At 33.3% G+C, this 21117-nt stretch overlaps 1 long non-coding RNA gene across 1 annotated transcript; it reads left to right on the top strand.

Annotated features, from left to right (window-relative positions):
• Window positions 1–15841: 15841 nt before the first annotated feature.
• LOC124366533 lies at window positions 15842–21117 on the top strand. The gene is made up of 3 exons (XR_006922822.1): window positions 15842–15980; window positions 18213–18443; window positions 20960–21117. It is a non-coding gene; the product is annotated as an uncharacterized LOC124366533 (long non-coding RNA).

Here is a 21117-nt window from a genome sequence, read left to right as displayed (position 1 = left end):
TTGGAAACGAACGCGAAAAGTGTGTGAAGCTGCGGGAACTCCCGCGCATGTCATTTCGTAAGATTTCTCATTGGTCATTCTTGCCGTATTGATTCATCTCAATCCCCGCTACTACCCGGTCAGCTGATATCGGCTCTTGTGTACTAGCCTGGCGAAAAATATCCCCCCAATTAATCCTGGCAAAGCGGATTCAAAAGTAGGTCATGTTTTGTTATTTTTTTCTTCCCCACGAAAAGAATAAAACGCGGATACAATTGCCCTATATAAATTAGACTCGCGCTCGCTGCAACGGATTGAATAGCCTGATTACTAACGAAATTATCGATAAAACCCTTCATTGCAAAACGAAAACTTTTTGTGTTGCAAGTAACAATTAGAATATTATGTTTCCCGGTAACTTTAGCGAATCATATTTAGGCATTTAATGTTATCATTGTTTTATTATTACAAACTTTTATTATTTTTTTGAAATTAGTTTATTTCGTTAAATCTGTTTCAATTCCCTAAATAAAATATGGTTGTGTTGTTTTCACAACATTAAAATTAAAATATATTTTTTATAAAATATATTTGTAAATCAAACTCAGGAAGTTGTGGATCTTTATTTGTTTAAAGTTTTATTATTTACAAGAACTTTTAAAACCTTGAAAAACTAAATGGCGTAGGTACTAAAATATTAAAATAGTATTTCGTAGGAAATCTACGATTAAACTTATGGTTTCCTAAGATAAATTAATCTTGAGGTTATGAATAATTATAAAAGATATACTGAAACAATTTTATTGCCAAATTACAACTGAAACAATTGGCAGTTATAAGATTTGTATCCCGTCATTTGTATTCCCTATACTAATAGGGAAATTTAACACAGTAGGCCTACTTCAAAAGTTCCGCTTCAAGTACAAAATTGGGCGCTATATTTAAATATTTCAAGATTTAATCTTGCACAAAGGTACTTCAAAAACTTATACCTGCCTGTTTGGAAACTTGTTCAACTTCCACTGTTTACTAACCACATACCGTTCGGTAACGAGCAATGAACTGCAACTTGTGGGGCGAGTTAGGTTTGTTTTGAACGGCAAACGAGCAGGTCAAGTGGTGCTTCAGGTCGTTGACCTGGAAAACGAGTTTAAGGCTCAACGCTTCTACCTTTCACTTAAATGTTCCCCAAAACGCGTGCACATGCACAAACACGGACCATACCTCATTAAAATGAAGTATGTACGTATGTATTAAAACTAGTCTGGAGCCAGGAGTAATTTTGTACTAGATAAACAGAATAAGTAACGGTCAGACAACTAAATAATACTTATAAATTAGAGTCACCCAACGAGATGAAGTAATTTAAAGTCGTCATTTTCTGATAGCCAATAATAGGTAGTCTTTGTCTTGATATCTAGTGGTTATTTAACTTTATATAAATACGTTCGTAAGTACCTGATGATTTGGTTTTACGTGTGTTTAGGAAAAAAGCATTGTAAGTGAGAAATATATTGTTTGATATTTTTATCCCTTTCTACACCCTCCCATTTCGCTTTCCCAGTTCAGTTTCTCTTTTAGGGGAAATACCTACATCGATTTCGCAATACAAAAACTCAGTCGTATTGTTGTACGAGTACAATGCAAATTGCTATTGGTCCCCGGAATATTCGGTTTCCTCTAATTAATTATGTACAAACACACGGTGCAGAACAACCTCTGTAATCACATGCATTTATATGATGCTGTCCATTTAATAATCTATTATGTAGAATTTTAAACAAACAATGTGCGTTGATGCGATAAGGACTTAAGATTTGAGAAACTCTATCAGGCGGGCATGGCTATGAATAGTACTGCAGCCTGGGGAACTTCAGTACTATTCGCACTCATCCTCACCTGATGAGCTGTATTATTTCTTGCTTCGTAAGAATCTTAGCTACCTCAATGAAGGCTATCAGTTCGTCCTCCCTGACTGTCCCTCCACACACTGGCATGATGCCGACGCGGGAGGTTCAATGACCTGGCTGCTTCCTCGGTCCTTGCACTTGCCGGGCGTGACCACTCTGTTCCTCTGTATACACGGTACGAGTACGCCACACCACATGCTGCGTATAAGGCTTCGCAAAATTTCAAATCTAGAGCTCATCTTATTCTCGAGGTGTTCTGCGGGAAGATTGATAGACAGTCAGACAATCATACAGAAAAGATGTTTTTACATGCCCTCGGCAGATAACAGAAAAATTGTATCAGCCTACTGAGTGGTAATCTTCAATGACGATCAGTCAAATTCCATGGTTGAGCATCTGCCTTCATATACCTCATTGTTGCCTATGTAGAAATTCTTCTTTTATGTGCTGGCTTATTGCCATGCACTTAAGCCTCAAGGGTCTTTTGCGTACCCCGGAAGCGCACCATGAGACCTACCAGTGTACGGTTTCAGTAGTTCTACAAATCGCCGAAAACCGATCAGGTCCTCCTGGGGAAATTCGCCACCCTCGTCCAAACTACCAAAAACGGCATACCGCTCCCTTGCTGTAGAAATTATGTTTAATACAAACTTTTGAAGCCTACAGATGAAATCTCTCTGATGATATTTTTTCATAAGATAAATTCACATTTTCGTTCATTATGTAAGGTTTCATGGCAATGTTCAACTAATAACTAGTTAAAAAACTCAGGTGTAATTCTGGTGAAAAACCACAATGATATTATAACTTCAAACCCGAAAGAGGTGTCCAACATTTTGAATAATTTCTTTTTTTCAATTGCAGTAGACCTGAGACAAACAATAGAAGCAGAAAACACTAATCCCACTCGTATGAATAGTTGTCACCAAAATATCTTCCATACTGTGGTAATAAAAGACTCGATGTTTTTGTATCCGACTAATAACAAAGAAATAAGCAATATAATAAAATCTTTAAAAAATAACAAAGCTCCTGGTTTTGATAATATTACACCTGTTATCATCAAAGAAATATCCGAATCAATTACAGACGTGCTAGTTTACTTTGATAAATCTTAGCTTGTTGACCGGAGAGTTCCCAAAAATTTTAAAACATGCGGTAGTCACTCCACTCTTCAAAAAAAATGACAGATCAAATCCTGGCAACTATCGACCTATTGCGTTACTTTCAATATTTTCTAAAATACTCGAAAAAATTGTTAATGTGAGGCTAGTGAATTTTCTTACAAAACATAGTTTTTATAGTAAAAAACAGTATGGGTTCCAAAGTAAGTTAAATACAAGTGCTGCCTTATTGGACTTCATGTCTCAGGTCTACACAGGCATGAATGAAGGAAAAGTATGCGCTGGACTATTTGTCGACGTCATGATAGGCGTTCGATACAGTGGATCATCGAGTACTTTTAAATAGAATGCATGACGCAGGCATCAGGGGAATTGCTTTGCAATGGTTTTGTTCTTATTTGACAGATAGAACCCAAGTAACTAGAGCTAATAAAACTTTTAGTGAAGTAGGTAAACTAGGTATAGGGATACCTCAAGGATCAGTTTTGTCTGGCCCTCTTTTTCTAATTTATATTAATAATTTGTGCAATGGTAATTTCAAGGGCAAGATTGTAGCATTTGCGGATGATACTGCTTTATTTTATAAAGCAGACTCACTAGCACAAGTACAACTGAGTATGCAACATGATGTAAATGCTTTAAGATGGTGGTTTTCTAATAACTTCATGGTAATGAGCCCTAAAACCAAATACTTATTATTTAACTTATGTAGAAAAGTATCCTTTATTTCACCTGTTAAATACCATGTTTTGAGTTGTCATTCTAATAATAATATAGTGTGTAATTGTTCAAACTTAGAACAGGTTGATAGTATTAAATATCTTGGATTACTGGTAGATTCAAAGTTGAATTGGAAATCTCATATAGCTGAAGTTAAGTTTAAACTAGTGAAGTATGTTAGACTTTTTTATTCTCTTAGAACGGTATGCTATACAGGATTGCTTAAACAAGTTTATTTTGCCTTTATAAATTCTAAAATTGAATACGGTTTAGAAATTTGGGGAGGAACTTATATTACAACCCTCAAACCAATTATTACTCTGCAAAGACATTTCATAAGAATAATAAAATTTAAGAATAAAATGGAGAGTTCAGCTCCAATTTTTAGAGATTTAAATGTGTTACCGATAAAAAATCTGTATATCTATAAAGTATTAAAATCATTTTATAATCAAAGCAGCAGTTTTTACAATGCAGATTCACATTATAGTCAGAGAAGAATAAACGTTCAAGTTCCAAGACCCCATCTAACCTTGTTTAAAAAATTCTATCTTTTTTTAGGACCAAAGTTTTTTAATTGTTTACCAGAATATTTAAGAAAATGTAAAATCAAAAATAAGTTTGTTAAAATGCTTCGGCATTTTTTGTTATTAGAAGAAGATGTAGACAGGTTTTACAACACTATAGTATGATCATTACACTTTTAAATTGTAACTTTATATTATAATTTACCTGAAAATCTGATCAACATTTCACGTATATTCCGTTTTATGTTACTTTTTTTTAGAAGTTAATCTAGTTATAGTTGTTTCAGAGTGTATCATTACGAGGATCTGGTAGGGCAGTCCTTTTTTTTTCGAGTTGCTGTTTCTTTCTGTGTACTAGTGTAATTCCCGAACAGGTATTTTGTTACCTCGGGCTTTATTGTTGATTTTAGTTTAAGATCTACTGTATGTAAAATGTACAACTGACAACAATAAAGAAATTTTTCATTCAATAAGTTCTGGTAAGAATAGGGCAACTAATAAAACGCAAGAGTGTCTGAAATAAATTTCTGGTCACCTTTTTAACATTAAATATCCACTCTACATTTTTTTCTTATTACTCTATCAATAAAGATCGCACATGTTGGAATCTCCTAGAATTTTAATCAGTTTATTTGCAATTTTATATGTGTTATTTAAATATTTGTGACAAGTTTATAGCTCGTATAATTCTCTGAGACATGCACTTTCACCAAAGTTTATCTTGTCTATATAGAAATAAAATATTCTCAATACAATAGGACGAAAACCTTACCAATGTATCCAATATCGTATGTTTAAATGTCATTGTACACAAGTATGGTTTTTAACATTTGTATATTCTGCCATTGTCTTGTTGCCACGATGGTTACCCATAATACCAATGTAAACATTTTCACCAAAGCTCTGTTAAATCCTATGGGGTAACATGCGCCATTGTCAAAGTCAGTGTTGCATATATAATAAATGAAATATTGTCAAAATACAGTCTATAGGTGAGTTCGCTTTTGAGTAAACGTGCGGACAGACATAATTTACATTCTTCCTGTAACGGTAAGATTAAATTAACCTTAGTATCGCTCATTGTGTCGCCAACACGCAGTAAGACACTTGTCCTCTGTGATAAGAGACGTGCAGGACGAGCCTGTCAGCTGTTTCAAACAGCTGGTCAGTGCCTGTCTCCTGGCTTCTCACAATGAGTCCAGACAATGCACTGCTGTGATAAGAAACCTGCAGGACGAGCCTGTCAGCTGTTTCAAAAAACTGGTCAGTTCTTGTCTCCTGGTTTCTCACGATGAGTCCAGACAATGCACTGCTGTGATAAGAGACCTGCAGACGAGCCTGTCAGCTATTTCAAACAGCTGGTCAGTGCCTGTCACCTGGCTTCTCACGATGAGTCCAGACAATGCACTGCTGTGATGAAGAATCTGCAGGACGAGCCTGTCAGCTATTTCAAACAGCTGGTCAGTGCCTGTCACCTGGCTTCTCACGATGAGTCCAGACAATGCCTTCCTGTGATAAGTGACCTGCAGGACGAGCCTGTTAGCAGTTTAAAGAGCTGGTCAGTGCTTGTCACCTGGTTTCTCACGATGAGTCCAGACAATGCACTGTTGTGACAAGTGACCTGTAGACGAGCCTGTCAGCTATTTCAAACAGCTGATCAGTGCCTGTCACCTGGCTTCTAACGATGAGTCCAGACAATGCACTGCTGTGATAAGAGACCTGCAGGACGAGCCTGTCAGCTGTTTCAAAAAGCTGGTCATTTCTTGTCTCCTGGCTTCTCACAATGAGTCCAGACAATGCACTGCTGTGATAAGAAACCTGCAGGACGAGCCTGTCAGCTGTTTCAAAAAGCTGGTCAGTTCTTGTCTCCTGGTTTCTCACGATGAGTCCAGACAATGCACTGCTGTGATAAGAGACCTGCAGACGAGCCTGTCAGCTATTTCAAACAGCTGGTCAGTGCCTGTCACCTGGCTTCTCACGATGAGTCCAGACAATGCCCTCCTGTGATAAGTGACCTGCAGGACGAGCCTGTTAGCAGTTTCAAATAGCTGGTCAGTGCCTGTCACCTGGTTTCTCACGATGAGTCCAGACAATGCACTGTTTTGACAAGTGACCTGTAGACGAGCCTGTCAGCTGTTTCAAAAAGCTGGTCAGTGCCTGTCACCTGGCTTCTCACAATGAGTCCAGACAATGCACTGCTGTGATAAGAGACCTGCAGGACGAGCCTGTCAGCTGTTTCAAAAAGCTGGTCATTTCTTGTCTCCTGGCTTCTCACAATGAGTCCAGACAATGCACAGCTGTGATAAGAGGCCTGCAGGACGAGCCTCTCAGCTGTTTTAAACAGCTGGTCAGTGCCTTTCAACTGGCTTCTCACAATGAGTCCAGACAATGCACTGCTGTGATAAGAGACCTGCAGGACGAGCCTGTCAGCTGTTTCAAACAGGTGGTCAGTGCCTGTCACCTGGCTTCTCACAATGAGTCCAGACAATGCACAGCTGTGTTCCACATCTTCTCTACCTTGCGCTACCAATGAATACCAAGAATTCCTTTGCAACTACTAACAATACCGATGCAATTATCAACTTCTGCTCATTACTAAACTCCAAGCAGCATCTGTGATAATTTAATTTCGTTTTGTTTGTTTTGAAATGTTGTGTCCTTACTGTGTTTTATTTAAAAATGTGCCAATATTTAATACTTATATTATAATTACAAAAATTAAGAAAAAAATTGTATTTACATTTAGAATGTTTATTATCAGGTGTTTCTTCTTTTGGTTGTTTATTTTATTCTGTGTATGTTTATAAATGTACTTGACAAAGTTGTTAATTACAACGAGTAGCATACATATATAGATATATTAGCAGTTACTCGCGGCTTCGCACGCAATTTCGTAGGTTTTGCACGTTTTTTATGGATCAAGATGGAGGGATGAAACTAGGGACACCTATCTAGAAAATAGAAGTGAACTTTTTAGTCACTGTTATAACTTTGCCCATTTCCCCATAATGGGATTTGGGGAGGGATATGGCTGAAAATGTTTTAAAGTAAAGACCCATTAAGCACAAATACAACATACTGTAAAAAGTCAAGTGACAATGCTTCGTTTACATGCAATGTTGGTCGTCAGGTTTGGGGCGGTCTTTAACGCTGCGTGTTTCCTGGAAAAGTTTGATTGTTTTTTTAACTCCTGATTTTGATACAAGGTTTCAATCGGGATAAGTGTCATTAAATAAATTCCTTACTTTATCATTTAGATCTCACCCGATCTCAATAGCCCCGCATCATCAGGATCGTAATACACTGTTGTTCACTTAAGCACCCTATTTCAATGTACTATCACAAAAACACGTAATAACTTCCTTAATTTCAACCAGAAACATAATACTGGACTTTCTCAAAACTGATACGATAAGGGAGACCAGCCCTGCAGCAGGTAATAACCGTAAACAGGTTTGATTCTGTAAGGAAAGTGGTTGTCTATTGAAGTTATTTACCTTCTGAATGTGGATGTTCATGTTTTGTCTTAATTAATTTCAACTAGCTGCCATTTTATACGGAGTTAGAAAGCTTTAGTTTCCACTGTTCTTCTTCTTTTATCAAGACCTTTCAAATGAGGTATCACTTAATGGGTCTTTACATTTAAAAGTTTTGAGCGGATGGGCAAATTTGTAACAGGTACTAAAAAAATCACTTCTATTTCCTAGAAAGGTGTCTCGAGTTCCACCCCTACACCTTTATCCATCAAAAACTAAATAGAGTGTATCCAAACTTTCAACTCACCCTATATTTATTGTCATTGTAATTTACTCCGGTCTTAATATTATTGTCCAAAAACTGATTTTGCCTTGTTTCCGTTCAAAAAAATACATGTACGAGTACATACACCGCTCTGAGAAGCCTATTTCTGTCAAAAGACAACAAAAATAGGTTATATAACAGTCTTGAATTAAATGATTATTTAAAGTTAGATAGTAACTTTTTCTTTTATATCTAGTAGGCCTACTTAATATTTGCTAAAACTATACAGTTAGAAGTAAATTAAAAATTAAACTATTTACGTGTTTGTTTCTTTATAAACCGATCAATATTTTTAATATTTTACAACATTTAGAACTGGAATTGGTATATTAGTTCAAAAGTACATTCCAGCAAACTTTCATCTAGCATAGTTCTTGCCGACTGCTTTAATGGGAGTCTTCGGAGTCAAATTCTGACCATCCTGGGGTTTAGATGAGAACTTACCTAATCGCTGAAATCTAAAAAATGTTGAAAAAACGTAATGATTACTCCTTTGAGAATTCACACAGTATGAATGCATATAGATTGACAATATTGATTCAAATTAATTAAACATACGGTTGTGCTGTCGAAAAATCAACTGTTTGAGGATAGGACTATCAAAATAAATAACGGAATCGCACGGATGTGTTTATACAGCGAAAGAGATGTTTACATATGGAAGGATTGTTTACATGAGAAAGTAATGTTTGAGAGAAGGAAAATCAGCACACTTTGCTTCGAGGGAAACGATAACTTTCGCAGATCTGAGCTGTATTGGAAAGTTGCTTATTACCATACAGAGAGATAAAAACAAATGATTCTGACTTTTTGACGAGCTTCAGCTGAAAATGACAACAGTTTTTTAGTGCCAGTTCAATTTGAATTATGTTTTGTAAATATTAACATTATTTTTTTCTATTTCTGAAATATTTAGGAAACTTTTTCCATTTTTTTGTTCATTAAACCTTCAAAATCTTCCTTAAACTCCACGTAACACGAAAAAATTATTAACCAAATCCGTCCTGATGTTCTTAAGATTAGCGCTTAGCAACACATTTGCCAGTGTATTTATATTTATAAGATACGAGATAAATCTGGATATGATAAAAGCTAGCCTTATCTAAATAATAATTTATTTACTGAGTACTGTAAGTAAATATTATTTACGAGTACTTACGCGAGTTTACGACAGAAATTACCTCGCGTTCACTTATGGATTGTGTAGCAGAAATGTTGAGCAGTAGGCTAAACCTTGTTTTGTGTCACGGTCTGTATATGGTGATACACAGCAAATCTGTCGTTTATAGTTGTAGTTCATATTAATCCTGTAGTATTGTCCTAATTTTAATGAAATTTATAATGTTGGTAATTTGACCTATTTTCAGAGTTTACTCAAAACAACAAATTTAATATATTTATGCAATATATTTATAATGATTGTTTCTTTTCTTATTGGTAGATAGCGAAGTAGCCACACCATTTCAAGCGTCAAAAAATTATTATAGGTTATTATATTCAAAGGCTGTCATCGTTTAAGTCACCACGACATGCCGACTTAAACGATTTGTAGATTATTATTCCAGTGGACAAAAACAAACCAGAACGATTTCATGTCTGAATTAAACTATTCTCCGAAATATTTGTAATCTATAATTTTTAAAGATAGGTTTAATTTATAATTTCAAATCCAATACAAGTAGAAAACACTACTGGTGTACCTTTCAGATTTTTACGATAAAATACTAATATACATATTGTAATTATTCAACGTACCATCACAGACGTTTTAAAATTCAAGCCCACCAACATTATCCGTTTTCATCCAAAACCATAATGGATATATACAACCTATAGTATTATTTTGTCGTTGTTTATGAGATTGCTAAGAGAAAATATGCCTACTGGAAATACTTATATATGTTCTAGATATATGTTCCAACTAAATCGTATGAATTTCCTTTGCTTCTTTAAAATTAGCAATTTGTAATCCAGTCGAACAAATTGTAAAACATTTATAATCCAGTCGTTTTCTAAGACTTCACTAGCATCATTAAGTATGTGATAAATGATTAATTCAGAGTTAAATCAAATTAATGAATTTAATATTTTTCTAAACATATCCGTCTGTGAGATTTATTTTGTTACATTCTGTCCAATCATTTGGTACTTCGTTGTATTGGTTTATTCAAACAATAAATCTGAATTCATTTACTATGTAAAGCATCATGGTAATCTATACGTTTAAAAACAGTTTAACCCCACTCCGAATATACGCAATGTATATTCATTGTGTTGGGTTTCGGGTGAACGGGGTTGGGACGGGTTAGAATTGTATGTATAACAGTTTTCAGCAAATATTGCAGAAATTATCATGTACATCCAACACAAACGTCACAAAATTTATATACGTATAAACACCTCAATATCGGATATTACTTTGATAACAAACATGGTCCCATGCAATGGTAGAGATTTTATGGCATGGGAGATAGAGGAAAATGTATTGAAACGCCTTTACATTTTCAGAGTTTACACCTGCCCAAAATTTATATTCTATCCATTAAAAATTCAAACATTCATATGTTTAACATTGTTCTTATGGGGCTAAAAGCAAGATGAATGTCACTATATCCGGCTCTTAAGTTTGATATTTAATTTCTCCTCAAAGTGCAAGTGAATTAGTAACAGAATTGTTCAGTTAAATTTTGACGCTCCTTTGATTAAGTTATTAAAACAACTTAATTGCTTGATAGCTTAATTAAGGTAAATATAATTTCCAAATATGTAACATATTTTTCTAAAGCATAACAGGATAACAAGAAAGGCACAAACATGAACTGTCCACGTACCACCGCATAGCCGACAAATGTACCCTCAGAGCAATGTGTGGATCTTTGACTTTCAAAGAGAATGGGCAACGCGTGTATTTTTGAGATCTAACAACAGTTGTATGCAATTTGTAGATAGTGCCAGTGATGCAGCGAGGGGTGGGGTTTGTTATTTAACCCCCTCCCCCCTCCATAGAGCACAGAAATAGTGTATATTTTATGCGGCAAAGTAAATTTTCTGCGTAATAAAATTAAGTTATTATCAATAATTGCTTTTAACAGGCTACATGGGGTTTCCATAATAAATTTAAAAACTGAACATCACATTGGGAAAGACGTCTGGATGTAAAAAAATTAACTAAGTAATTGTAATAAGCAGAAGGTAAAGTTCCGAAATTAAAGTTTGCTGTAAAATTAGTACTTTCTGTTATCCCAATGGTGGCCACTTTAAGTTAGTCACCATGTACATATATCTACAATGCTCAAGATGGAGTCGAGGTGGTTTATTATGTTAAATGCAATATGCAAATAGTGCAATTGTGAAGGTTCAAATCCTGTCTATGACCACTTTTTATCAGTACCATCGACATTGTACTGCATCGATTCTCCCCCTTATTCTGTTTGATAAGATTCTCGCAGTCAGAGGCCCATGATGACGGGCAGAATAAGGCTTAAATGGGAAACGATGTCTGCTTTAAAAGATCCGTTTTAACCTACTTGCAGGTCGTAATTCAATCATTAATTCAGCTGTAGTTATGGTAGCCATAGCCAACACACTCATAGTATACCGTTATACAAATACATTATTATTATTATATTGTAATGTAGGTAGTAAAATAATAAAAATACCAATCTCAAGTTCAATGCCTTTACTGGTGGAATCCCTAATTGATTTTTGAACTTTGTGGGGCTGTTTTGTTGTTGTTATGATATTATATAGACAACATTGACAAACTCCTTTTAACTCTGAGGCGGCATAAATTTAGATCAATTTAGAGAGCTTCACATCTTTCGATCTTACCGGCGATTTGGACTGTTCCAAGAACTCAGGTTTTCAAAACTGTTAATCTTTCCCTGTTGTTTAAAAAACAACTTCAATAAGAATGTCTTTAAATTAAAATTACCCCCAAATAAAATGAATTTAATATATAGTACGAACGCCCCTTATAGTAAGTGCTAGTAATGCATATCATATTTAGTAGCGCATATACGGGTAGGCTATTACAAAAAGTTAGCCAACCGTTTGCTTTGATGACACAAAGTCAATTACAAAACAAGGTAAAGTGTTATCGAATTATGGATTTTCTGCACACCGACCACCAGGATTGTGCGTAGTTATTGTGATAAATAGCTCATGATATGTTGAATAACCAAGATTACAAATGTCTCATACAATTTGTAACGACCACCAGGATTGTGCGTAGTTATTGTGATAAATAGCTCATGATATGTTGAATAACCAAGATTACAAATGTCTCATACAATTTGTAACGACCACCAGGATTGTGCGTAGTTATTGTGATAAATAGCTCATGATATGTTGAATAACCAAGATTACAAATGTCTCATACAATTTGTAACGACCACCAGGATTGTGCGTAGTTATTGTGATAAATAGCTCATGATATGTTGAATAACCAAGATTACAAATGTCTCATACAATTTGTAACGACCACCAGGATTGTGCGTAGTTATTGTGATAAATAGCTCATGATATGTTGAATAACCAAGATTACAAATGTCTCATACAATTTGTAACGACCACCAGGATTGTGCGTAGTTATTGTGATAAATAGCTCATGATATGTTGAATAACCAAGATTACAAATGTCTCATACAATTTGTAACGACCACCAGGATTGTGCGTAGTTATTGTGATAAATAGCTCATGATATGTTGAATAACCAAGATTACAAATGTCTCATACAATTTGTAACGACCACCAGGATTGTGCGTAGTTATTGTGATAAATAGCTCATGATATGTTGAATAACCAAGATTACAAATGTCTCATACAATTTGTAACGACCACCAGGATTGTGCGTAGTTATTGTGATAAATAGCTCATGATATGTTGAATAACCAAGATTACAAATGTCTCATACAATTTGTAACGACCACCAGGATTGTGCGTAGTTATTGTGATAAATAGCTCATGATATGTTGAATAACCAAGATTACAAATGTCTCATACAATTTGTAACGACCACCAGGATTGTGCGTAGTTATTGTGATAAATAGCTCATGATATGTTGAATAACCAAGATTACAAATGTCTCATACAATTTGTAACGACCACCAGGATTGTGCGTAGTTATTGTGATAAATAGCTCATGATATGTTGAATAACCAAGATTACAAATGTCTCATACAATTTGTAACGACCACCAGGATTGTGCGTAGTTATTGTGATAAATAGCTCATGATATGTTGAATAACCAAGATTACAAATGTCTCATACAATTTGTAACGACCACCAGGATTGTGCGTAGTTATTGTGATAAATAGCTCATGATATGTTGAATAACCAAGATTACAAATGTCTCATACAATTTGTAACGACCACCACACTAAAACTGTTAATAGAATATAGCGTACAAATCACTCCTAGTCTGGTTTGGTGACATCAGTCAGGAATCGCTCAAATGATAATGGTCCTATTTCGTCTTATACTGATATGCTATCGTATACTTCACGACCTTGACTAGTGATATTTGACCTTAGAAAAAAGGAGACACCCAAAAATTGTCCAAACCTCTCTTATCCTCCTGTAAAAACCACGCATCTTTATAATAAACAAGTACCAAAAGTTGTTTTCTATGTTTCGGAAAATCCGTTAACATTGGTCTCAGTGTCGGATTTGAAAATCTGCCTCCCATGGGCTATCGAGATAGTGCCCCTTCCCCACCCCCGCAACTGATCGCTGGCCGTATTGCCTCATCAGCCTGCACAATTTGCATAATACAATTAATTAGTTGCCAACTGAAACTTTCGTGTTGCGGATCTTTTTTACAAAGAAACGCGAACGGTAATATTATTATACTAGAAATTATTATTAATCCGAGTCAAACAATTTACGTTAATTAAGCTTTGACAATAACACAAAATACGCAATATTTAAACGTAGTTAATCGAAATGAGATAATTACTAGAAGATTTAAGTGGATTACAAAACCTGGCAAAAGATTTATTGTGGTGAGCACTATATAGGCGCGCAACCAGAAATTTCTTTTAGAGGGGGTTTGGCCGTTTAACCATCGGCGTGTGGAGGTTTTGTAGAAAAATTAAAATTAAAATGCCATTGTACGCTAGTCTAATACTGAAACTAAGTAAATTACATAAAGTATTACATACATGAGACCAGTGGGAGCCGACTACTACTTTAATAAATGAGGAGATGAAAAATAAAATTGTTTACCAAACCTTTGTATTAAGTATTGGTCACGACAGACTTCACGTAATTTGGCCCGGAAACGTTATCACCCGCCAATCTTTTTTCCGCCATTTACTACTTACCTAATTGGTCATATCTCCTAGATCACAGCATTAGTAAAGATCCCTTTGAATGAGTAGGCCTAACACTTTTTACCGTGAAATAGCGATTGTCAACTGGAAACGCAATAGCAATTTTGATTAATTTATTCGCAAGTAGTAGAGATTTTTACGGTTTATAAATGAAAATCGTGGCTTAATGGTTTTCACGGCTGGATGGGGACTCATTAGTTATAAAATGTGGTTCTTTAAATACTCTGCAGATTTTCAAAGTGACCTCCATTTTTATAAATACATGCCCTCCTGTGCAAGTCATTTATAGATAGTACTAACGTATTATGGCGAATGTTCTTTCGGGTTTCCATAAGAAATTTCATATGACCGCCATATTTGAAAATGGTGATTAAATTTTAAAATTTAGCCTCGTAATTAAAATGTAATATACATAAAATCAAGTCACACTTCCATTTTAAAGTTTGCTCTTAAAATTAATTCTTTCTGAGATCCCATTGGCGGCCACTCCATTGAGTTGATCACATTTTATACTGTTTTCAAGATAAATTATGTTAACAATTATCTACACTAACAATGAGTTTTGTTCGCGAGGTATTCCATAGAAAGTTTCCAAACATGTTTCCAGCAGTTAAACACAAAGTATTGAAACAGTTACTTCTTTTCAGGTACTGAAGAAAAATAAAAACACAGGAACGATAAATACGATAATAGACGAGTTACGGATATCATGCTGTACAAACAAGGTTTAAAAAGGGACGAAATAGTTTTGATTAAACATAGTAACAAACAATGGCGTGAATATATTTTTGTCTGAAAGATTAAGTGTGCTGTAGTACTTTGGTAAATTCTCCGAAATTAAAGTTTGTATAGCAATATTGTTATACACATTTGTATTATATACTATTTTAAACTAAGTTGTATCAGTATCTGTCAGTTGTATCAACATCTCAATGTTGAAACATTACTTATTGATAGTCAGGTATTTATTGGCGGAAAGGCTATCGTAACAAACATCTTCAGTATAAAATTAACAGAAGAACAAGTAAGAGTGGACTAAGTGGCAAACCGTACGAAAAACCTATACACTCTTGTTCGTTTCATACTCTGGCCTAATATAATCCTGCACCGTAATGTATTAATGCAACTAGAAACGGTTTCATTCGTTTCAAGGAAAAACGATTGCGAGATATATCGATTATTGATGAACCACGGAATCGTTCCATAATAGTGTACTTCCCCTGCGAGGACGGGGATTTTTACTACTAGACTGTTAATTACTGGCTTTCAGTGTTACCATCTTACATGAGTTACTTTACATTTGAAATTTAGAGTTTTTACTCTCTGTGGTACTTTGTTTTAAAAATCCTGTTAAATATTCATATTTGTATAATTCATTGACCATACCAACACCGTGTAAATTAGTATTGAGTCAATTCTGGCTTCGTAAATAATAATACTGATGGGGTACTAAATTGATAAATTGTAGTGGCAAACCTGATAACTCATGTTCTTTACCAAACTGCCCTGGAATCTCAACCTTGCCTTCATTCTACATCGTTCTCTTCTTGGGGTCGCTGAGTGAAGTAGGAAGGAGCTACAAATGTAAGTAAAGTATTTCTGATACAGCACTATGTCCATATTGTATTGATACCAGTAATGATTGCTGGTTATTTATTAATTAACTAAATATGAAAAAGTTTGGGGGGCAGACAACTGATATTTTCCCTTGATGGACAGAGAGTAAGGTTGAGCCTGTATGCAGTCTAATTATCCGCAGGATATCTCGATAGCGATTTCATTAGTATACTTCAAATTTTGCATGAAACTTTGTTTCTATAAAGGAAATATGAGTTGAGTGAAGGAGCATGTCTGCCCATAAGATTTAAGTGAGCATGATTGATGTCTATCACTCAGGCTGGAACATTTTCTCTTCTGTCTGCATTGGTGGTGTAAAAAATGTATTTTCTGTCTGTCTGCACGACATCTGAAAAATAAAGTAAGCAATATAGACTTGAAATGCTGCATGCAACTTCAATGCAGCCTGTTGCACGACAATTGGTGTAATGTACCCTAATCTTGTTGTAACTACCCTACTTTAGTTACAGATTGAAGTTATCATAACTTTTTTAGAATTAGGTCTTGTTTATTCACTTTATAAATAATTTATTGACTAAACAAAATATTTACAGATATCTGAACAGTAGGTTCTACTGAGTAGATTATATTTCTTATTCACTTCTGTGTTTCATAAATTGTAACTTCTTTAAAAAAAAATTACATGAACTCAGCACTAAATCGTGTACTCCATTTATATATAATCTGAAAAATAGCTCTCTTTTACATGCTACATTGAAACAAGCAGAAACTAATTACCTAGGATAAATAAACATGTTTTCATTAAATAAAGGCTTTTTTGTTTTCTTCTTGGCTTTTCATTATTATAATACATTGTAAACATTTTTTATTGATTGGGATAGGAATAGATAAGTTTATTCAAGCATTGGTAATAGAATGAAATAAATCAAAAATATCCCATATCAAAATTAAAATAATTCACATTAACCTTGCACACATACCTTCATCCCTTTAAATATAAGGGTAATTAACGTGTCAGTTGGTTTTCCCAAAAATTCGTTTTGAATAATTTAAGCCATTCCAGAAATTTAGTTTGGGAAATTGGATTTTTCTGGACATTTTTTATCCGTTCAGTGACTCAAGAAATGAGTTAGTTAACTGAATATGTTACTGTCCAGAAAACTGGACATTCACAATCGTTCTATAAACAAAAACAAAATTTAACAAAAAACATAATCTTTAGCTGTAAACATCGACTTTATACCCCACTTCACAATAATTGTCCATTTATATGTTTAAACGCCCTAAAAATGAATAGGAAAGGAACAGAAACCAAATCAAGTGCTAAAAACCAAGTTAAATGGGCTGACTCTAATGACTAGTCCACCATCAGTGCAGCGCAGCACTAAAAAAACCCCCCCTGGAGGTTGCACTAACACTAATAGATCAAAAACCTTAAAAGCTTGATCAGGATTGCCTGAGAGACATAAAATAATATTACAAATTCGACTAACCATAATTTCCTAGGTAAGGAGTCTTTACATTTTATCAATTTTTGTGTAGAAATAATATGTGATTCTCTTTCGAAATCAAAGTATATTCTTAACAATAAAGGAGATGTATTGTTAGAAGCTGTTTTAGATAATCTGTTGTAATGTGAGTAAACTTAATAACAACCTATTTAACTAATTTATTCATATAAAGAATCATAAAACATAATTTATTAATCTGTAATATTTGTAGAGGTTATATATAATATTTTATAGTGAGTAAAAACAAATTAATTTTTAAAACTGTTCAATTACACAGTTTTACAGCACAATAAACAATGGACACATTTGAATATAAATAACATGCAATACGATTATAGTTCATATACAAAGTAATCAATTATATTATTTATATAATGCAAATCATAATGGTTGAGAGTGAGATGTAACCAAAAACCGTTATCATAAATCAGATTCTGTGGCTTAAAGTAACTTATTTTCTTATAACTAATTGACTTAATTACTTCTCCTCTACCTTACTGATTCCATCTTGTTTTAATATAGTATCCTACTTGTACGTAAGTTTATATAAGGATCTATTAACTTAGTTAATAATGCCTTCTAAAGGCTTTTTGTGCTTTTACACATTTGATGCACAATATTAAAAATTTTAATATTTTCTACGTTTGCCTTCCAACCACACTTTTTCCCCTGCGTACCACTTTTCATGCAATTCTGTTAATTAGGGATTTATTACTTTTATTTTCAGAACAACTTAAAAAATCATCATGGACAAAAACTCCAACAAAACTGCCCATAAGGTCATTGACCAATATGGAAAAGAAATTGCTGAAATTCCAGGAGGCAATGAGGTCATGGGCTTCAAACCTCAAGGTCCTGAAAAAGCGAGTCTCGCTGCTCAGGCCCAAAGTCATTTGGGCAATGTAGACAAAAGCACCAATTTTGCTGCCATCCAACGAAACGCAATGAAAAAATAGTGGTAAGTTTTTTATATTATTACACATGAGTAAGGCTAATTTTTTAAACGTGTTACCAATATACTGCTTTATTTCTCTTTTATAATTTATTTCATATTTATATGTATCTGTATTCGTTTTAATGAGTTATTGGTAGCCGTAAATTAAATTTTTTTCCCAAAAGTTTAACGGTATTTTAAAATGATTTCATTCAAGAAAGGAAGTGTTTTAAATACTGCTCTGTACAGAAAGGTGTCATGATGTTCTATTTAAATCTTTGTAAAACTTTTATCTCAGGCATTTCATTGCAAGAAAAAGCAAAATTACATTTTGTGAAAAATGTTCAGGGTTTCAAGCAGCCAACAATTACAATTCAATAAGGCATTTTTGTTATCGTTATCCAATAAATTAAATAAAGTAGTGGTTCACTTCTGCAATATGTTCACCATGATGTATTTGTTTCCATTGTCAATTTAAACATTCTTGATAATTAAATTAACTATTAAGTAAACACAGTGACAAAAATTATAACAGTATTTGTTTTCCATCATAATTCATTTTAAATTCTTGATAGTTGTTGTAATTAATTGTTACCCAATAACAGTTATAAAAATTACAACTAACAAAATCTAATAATGGTTTTAATTTAAATAATAATAATGTCAGATTCACTTAGTTTTAAAATGAAAAATGAAACATTTTAGTAATACAATAACCATTAGTATAACGTGAGTGTCGTATAAGTAATTTTAAATGTCTAAGTAGAACAGATAAATGAAAATATGTACTGCACAACATACTGCTCACAACACAAGAAAAATCAGGGTGGAAATACCTTAGTTCACATAAATGTTAAGGACTAAACTAACAATATTTAAACTTTTGTTTTTTATTTTATTCATTGAGTAGAACATTTCTCCTAGTACAATATCGTATAGATGCCTGAAATTAATTTTTTGCATAGCTGATCAATTTTCCATGTTAAGACTTGAGTCTACTACAATCCCGAGATGTTTTTGTTCATGAACTATTAAAAGAATTGGTTGACATTGTTTAAAAAATTAACTAAACTTGTAACATTATAAAAAATTGTAAATTTTGTAATTTACCAAAAAATATCTTCTACATTTTATTAAAGAATATGTACTATCAAAAGATTACTTAGGTTTTGTTTGTTTGCATTACAATAGCATTTGAGTCTAGAATGTTTAGAAGCATTTAGAAATTCCACTGATTAGAATGATTTTTTTATCACTTGATTTTTAACCAAATTATAGTAAAACATGTAACTGACATTGCAGATTGAAAGCAGTAAATCCTAAATATCAGATAATAAATTAAACTTTTTAATTCATCCACTACTCATTAAGTTTTTTTTTTTTTTTTTGTAAAGAAGAGTTATACTTTTAAATGTATTCAATAAAATTAAAGTTCATGTTAAAAGTCTTTGAGTTTTTAAATTATGAACTGTCTAAAATTTCCTCAATAAATAACTGATTATTAAATTATTTAAGCAATATTAAAAGAGTAGATTTTACCAATTTTTATCCAAGTAAAAATTACCTAAATGAACAAAATAATAAAACAAATTATTTTAATACAGATTTCGATGGTTATATTTTGTTTATCAAAATGTAATATTAACTTATAGTTCTGGATTTTAACAAAAAGTTATAGTTTCTTCTAAAAGTACCAAACGCATTTTCATGTTTTATTTCTTAAAAGGCCAGAAGTGAAATACTATGGTTTTTAATACTTCATTAAAGTATAACTAATTTAATTATAGAATGAATATTAATTTTGGTTTGGTTTTGTCAACATGAAACACTTTATTCAATATATTTATCTTAAAGTTGAAATGTTTCTTGTAACTGTTTTTGACATTGATAATAAATGTGTAGTGCTATATTTTTTGTTCAGGCTCAGAAAAACATAATTAGTAAACAAAATTTATAATTCTTAAATATGTTAACATTATTACAGTTTTTTTGGCCAGATATTGTAGTGGGAAATGGCTTTATAAAACATTAACAACATTAAATTGTCCTTGGAATTTGTTATTTAAAAGAAATTTAGTTGTTTTTCAAAACCACCAATAGTTATAATATGGTGCTCAAAGGGATTAATATGTTGCAGCTGAAAAGGGGCAAATAACGCCATTTGGGGATCGGGGTTCTAAATTTTGAAATCTAGACACCAGTAATAAACCAAAATAGTTTAAGAAATTTAAATTGATTTCAGAAAAATGTATTAGTTGATTATTTTGCTATTTAGATGTATGTGCTGTGTACGTATATATTAATACATGAAACTCGTTTATCATTAATTTATTACTCTTCTTAAATATTTTGCTGACAAAACATAAAAAGACTGCATTTAAATATTTTTAATGTTTAATTTGCTTCCACACCACCTTCCATTAGGTGCAGTATTCAAATTTTGATGTCATAGACAACACAGAATTTAGTTCTTAAATTAGTTCCTAATTTCGTAATGTTGCTGCTTTAAGGTGAGTGAAATGTTATGTTTACTGTTACAGATGATGCAGCATCCACCAGTGTTCAGTGATTTTATCTTCCTTCAGTATTCCTTGTTGTTTTAAACGAAACACCAATTTAACTAGTTTGATTTTTTCTTTTAATATTTGAGTTTCATGAACACTGCTTTTTATTCAATAAAATGTAATTTATCACTTTA

Source organism: Homalodisca vitripennis, chromosome 7 (genome assembly GCF_021130785.1).
Source record: "Homalodisca vitripennis isolate AUS2020 chromosome 7, UT_GWSS_2.1, whole genome shotgun sequence".
NCBI lineage: Eukaryota > Metazoa > Arthropoda > Insecta > Hemiptera > Cicadellidae > Homalodisca > Homalodisca vitripennis.
The sequence above is the reverse complement of the archived record's forward strand: the minus strand, read 5'-3'. Positions and strand labels throughout refer to the sequence as shown.